General features: G+C 29.1%; 1 protein-coding gene across 13 annotated transcripts in view; it reads right to left on the reverse strand.

The window, feature by feature from the left end:
• LOC102672787 (kinesin-like protein KIF13B) overlaps positions 1-6000 on the reverse strand; it is a 130034-nt gene that overhangs the window by 25946 nt on the left and 98088 nt on the right. The window lies entirely within an intron of this gene.

Consider the following 6000-nt stretch of genomic DNA (forward strand, 5'->3'; position numbering starts at 1 on the left):
TCGAAACTGTTTATTTATTATGGTGATAATTTTAATTTTTATAATATTTTTTTTATAAATCTCAAATTAAAATTTTGATTTTTCCCCTTCCAATCAGTAGATAATATTTAAAATTAATTATTTCTTCATTATAGCGATCTTTTGATCGATATTTTCTATAATAATTTTTATCGTATTGAAATTTTTGTAATACTTTTTAATATCAAATTAAATTGATTATACATTTTTACTTTCATACATTCCTAATATTATTATATATATTTATTCGTAAATTTAATACAACAAAAGATTTTCAGAAGCTTTCCGGATTAAATGTGATATTATTCCAATAATTACAAATTTTTCACGGATTTAAGATCTTCTGGGATTCGACTTCGGTGGGGGAAAAAAAAAAAAACTATCTGCGTGCCGAGAACTGATTTGTACCCTTTCGATGCCAGAAACGTTTCTGGTATTAAATCCAAACATTTTCCTCGGGGAATGAAAGTGTACGTGAGACGACAGTAAAACAGCATCGAAGTAGAAATTAATCGTGATCGTATATTCCCGAAGATATTTGAATAATTAAGGTTAATGGAAAATCATTCTATTCATTTAAAATTAAGAGTTTAAAAATTGAGATAATATCAATAGAAGCGACAATATATAATTTTAATTACAGAATAATTCACACGAATATGAAATATTTTAATGATAAGTTTTAAATTATTTTTTTTTCTTGAGTTTAAATAGTTTTCATAGTTTAAATAATTTTGTAATGTAACACGATTATCTTTATAATACACACAATTCCTATTATATAAAGAGACTTCTTATTCAATTAGCACGTGCTTATCAAACAATTACGTAATCAATGCCGTAGTAAAGAATGTAATAAAGAAAATTACGTCATCCTCCTAATCTATCGATGCATTTTTTTTTATTTTAAATATCCATAACAATTTCGCGAATATATTAAACATGATGGAAGTTCACTTAGAGTGAACTTTCCTCTATTCGAACAAAAATCCAATTTCAACGATGAATGAACTACAATTTTAGAAAATACATTTCTTTTTATAATTTCAAATTCCAAACTCCGCGCGGTTAAACTAGACCGTTGCTAACAATTTCTGCACGATATTTCTTACCCCCGTTACGGGACAGAATATCGTCCAACCATCGCCACTTCAAGGATTACAATTAATCCCAGACGAACACGCCTAACGAAGGAAATTACATCGCATCTCGGCCCAACAGAGAGTCCCTCTCCACCTTGAGCTAGAATTAGTGGAGAAAAGGCATTTTCCAGGGAAGCACGAGGACTCGTTCCATTGGAAATGAAAACGATTTCCTCTTGTCCTGGATATATCAGAGGCACGACCCTTGCTCCAACGTGAAAAGCCTCGGTTGAAAACCGAGTGGCGCGTTCCACGCATCGGCCCGTACATATCGATTTCCCGTCGCATTTTCTCCACGAGTAATCAGTTTCCATCGGTTTTCCATCCCAGGAAAAACTGGAACACTTGGGCTTCGGGGGGCTTGGAGGGGAAGTGCAACGTATCGTTACCCAGACTCATGACTTTGGAATGAAATCGTTCATCGAGAAAGTCGCGAGGAGATCCACCCACTTGCGAGAAGTATTATGGATTTCGTTTTGGAATTGGGATGAGAGTTTTCCTTTCGATTGCGTCTGTTCGTTTCAATTTTTGAGAGACGTGTTCGATTGTTCTGGCGATGGAACGATATCGAGTTGGATATATTTTTGATCAATTTTTGGCTCGGAGAATTAGTAATTGAAATTTCATATATTTTTGAAATTATTTTTAAAAGAAGGTATATATATTGTCTTCTTCATCTTGTAATATTCTAATTATTAAGTATTTAAGTTTGTAATATTTTTCATAGTTGTTATGAAAATAATTTTTATCCTTTGTAATATATAGGTTTATATTATAGGAAATGTTTTATACTTGTAAATGTACAAGTAATATTATATATATGATTTTAGAATATTATAAAATTAAATAATATAAAAAAGATGTAGAAAATTGTCTTTTAATCATGTATTTTTTTAATTTATTAAAAACACATTATTTTTCGTAGAAAAGTATTTATTCGTTTTTAAATCCAAAATTATTCAAGATCCTTTTCTTTTCCTACAATAAATTTTACAAAATTATATTCATCTAAAAAGAAATCAATATCAAAACACAAACGTATCCCAAATATTATATCACAAAATTTCGCACATCACAATACAATAATAATTTTCAAATTACAAGTTAATACAAGATCTTGAATAAGAAATTAAAGATGCTACGTATCTTTCCATTTAATTTAATTAAATGTACATAAACTCGCATTTCCTACATCTCATTCGTTACATCACAAGCTAATTTATCTTCTCCTAATTATAAAATAACCTTACAAGGAAAAAACACGACGAGCAAGCAATTAATTAAATTCTAATATGACGACAACAAAGTTCGAAAGAAACTTGTGTTGTCGATGGTGGGGAGGGAAAAAAAAATTTCCCGTGTAAACAAGGGAGGGGGGTCAATATCGATCCACACGTCCCCATTAAGCCAACTCGACTCGCCGGAAACCTTACGCGTTTCCCATTCCTCTTCGTGTTTACTCGCCTCGTGTCTCTGCGATTTTCGCATGTAAACTTTCGACTGGGCCGTGTTTCGCTAATTGTGTTTGCCTTTAATGTGGCTACTTTGGAACGCGGATCGACACGTACGATCGATTCGAACCACGGTATCGTATAATTCGTTTTCTTCTTCTTCAAGAATCTCTTCTATTTCAATTCAAGAGATTTAATCTTTTGTGAAATAATAATACAATTTTGATTGTTCTCAGGATAATTTATAATTGCGGTTTTAATATGATATATTTATTCAAAATTGAATAAATATATAGGTTTATATTTGATTTTAGTATTTTTATATTTTGTAAATGGATTCTTATATTTGTATGTGAAATTTAACCAGATAATATATAATTTTAAGGTTTAATTTAATAAATGGAACATTTTATGTTATAGAATAAATGGAACAGGAACTCTGCAGTGATATTAGTAAAGTAAAAGAGTATTGATAAAGAACTTAAATTTTGACAGAATTATTTTCATATTATTTATCTTTCATTTGAATATTTAGTATATTTTTGATTTTATATTTCTTTAAAGTATATTATTGTTCATCTTACATTACAGTAATTTTAAATTTATTCAAATAATATCTCAAATTTTGGCACGCGCGTTAATTATGCCAAGTAACATTCAGTAATATATCAATAAAGCTTGAACTTAGAAGATTCTCTTTTGTTATCATTAATGTAATTATAGAAGCAATCACGGATTTCTCCTTTGTTCCTATTGCACTTGTAATTATATTGTAGCTTATAGCAGATATTAATACATGGATATTAATGTATTTATGGTAACAAGATCTAACGTTCCAGCTAACAAAAGCTAAACCAAATGAATGCTGCCTCGGCTATCCCATGATCTCATAATTCCTATTTATAGCTCTATGATTTAGCATAGATGCTGCAATAAATACTATCAGAAAATACAAAATTCTTCAGAATGTATATATAATCATAAAATATGGTTAAAATACTTGTTACAAAAGAAATAATAATTTCTAATAATCTTTAAATCATTAATTATTTGCAAAAATTAATTCAATGATCAATTTTAAATAATCAATGAATAATTAATTTATTTTTATCATATTATATTTTATTTAAATTTTCATAAAATCAAAATAAAATTATTTAAAATTTCCACATTATTACAAATCATCACAAAAATGAAAAAGAATTTTAGAATTTTGTAAATAATAGACAAGTTAACGTAAATACAATTCTTTTCATAAAGTTAAATTCTTTACCAATTTTTCTTTTCATTTCTTTAATACTTTAGCAATAGAAAAACTTTTATTGTTGACATATTGTGCGAAAAGTTTTCTAACAAAGTTAAACATCATATAAACGATACTTGAGAAAAGAAAGTTAGCAGATATATAAATAAACTATTTACAAGAATATGTAACTCTGAATGCAAATGTGACATAACATTTGCTAGCCATAGATAGAAAGTGAAATTAACAGTGAAGTTAAACTACATAAAGAATACAAGAATTTAAAGATATACATACATAAACTTGGATTTATTTCAGAGTATTTTTCAATCTTTTATAAAACTATAAAATACATTTTTATACTGTGTGATTACATTTCATTTTGACTTCTATCATCTATTATAAATGAAATGTATTATATTATTCTTTAATATATTAAAAAATGGTAAATCATTGATTAAAATTAATCATTGAAACAATCTTTGTAGTTTTAGTAAGTAATTTATCTCAGGAATCTCTAAATTATCTATAAATTATATCTCACATTATAAACTACATTTTCCATCATAAAAACAAAAAAGGGAAAATTGAGATTTAAAATTCGTCGACGAAGAAATTTCTCACTTAAACGCGTCGAAAGTGATTTTATTCAAAACTGGGAGGTCGATGGACCTCTCGAAATCGATCCTCGACGTCGTAACCATTCGAGGAACGATCGTATGGACTCGAAATTTGGTAAACTCGAGCAAGGAACGTTCCAGGATCCCGATAAAACTTTTTCGATCGGCTCGTGCCAAGAGACGAGAACCTCTGCTCGAACCCTTGCCAAACAGAATCGTCGATTCCACTGCCAGACTCATTTAACGATCCCTTGAATCCAAACAACAATGCACCACGAGGCTGATTTGCATAATTGCGAGTGTTTCCTGTCCAGTGGACGATTAGAGAAAAGTTTTGGATTAATATTAACGATTTTTATGCAATCGAGATCGAGTTTAATGGGGCTATTCTCGAAAATTTGTTCGATGCAATAGAAAGCTATATCTTTAAGAAGGGTACTGATCATTTTAGTGGATTACGTCGAACAATTTACATTTAATACAAAGACAGGCGAATGCTTATTCACTTATTAATAATTATTATATCGTTATCTAGTTGAGAAGAGTTTTAACTAGTTAAAAAAGTTTGTTTTAGATTATTTAAATATATTTATGTTAATATATTTATGGAACATTTTGAAGGATGGATTCTAGTCATAATAAATATGAATATTTTGCATATGCAAAAAATGTAATGTTTACATTATGATAAAGTGAGAGAACAAATATTTCCATCATCTGCGAATGTATTACTTTTGTATATTTATCATTTTGAATAAATTGAAAATAATAATGAATCCTATTATAAAGTTTAGAAATGACTCTTCTGTAAGTTTCTTACAACACATATATCGAATTCATCGATTGCCACCTATCTTTCGAGTTTCTAGTTTTTATTCGACGTGTAATAAATCTTCTTCAAAGAATCGAAACAAAAAGAAATATCATTATTTCATCAATTATCACTATCTTTCCAATCAATCATTTTAAAAAATTAAGAATACAACTTAATCAATTCTACACAATCTAAAAAAGAAAATACCATTTGAACATCTATCAAACGAGATATACAAAATCTTTTCAAATCCTCATTCATAATTCATTTACCAATTATAAATACAATATTCACAAAAGTATTTGCATAATATCCTTGTAAATTTTCCTCGCAACAGGCGCAATAATTGTACCCTACAACTCAATTTCATAATTACGATGTTCCCCATTCATCAAAAGATTATTTCCCCTCTCTTAATAAATGGGCATTGTCATCGAATAATCGACCAAGTCAACGCCACCATTCTCATAAAAAATTACACAATCTAATCTCACCCTTCTTCAAAAAACGCCTTCTTTTCCCCTGATAAACATTCCACCCCAATGAGATGAGCAAACAAGATCAAACACCACGCACAACGAATCAGAAAGAAACGTACCTGATTCCTCAAACTCCTCTCCTCAGCAATTCTTCTCTTTTCCTCGATAAGAAGCGCGTAATTGGTCGTTCATCTCGTCGAGGGTTGAAATTAATTTGAAAAAAAAAAAAAAAA

This window comes from Apis dorsata, unplaced genomic scaffold (genome assembly GCF_000469605.1).
Source record: "Apis dorsata unplaced genomic scaffold, Apis dorsata 1.3 scaffold_67, whole genome shotgun sequence".
In the NCBI taxonomy this organism is placed as follows: Eukaryota; Metazoa; Arthropoda; class Insecta; order Hymenoptera; family Apidae; genus Apis; species Apis dorsata.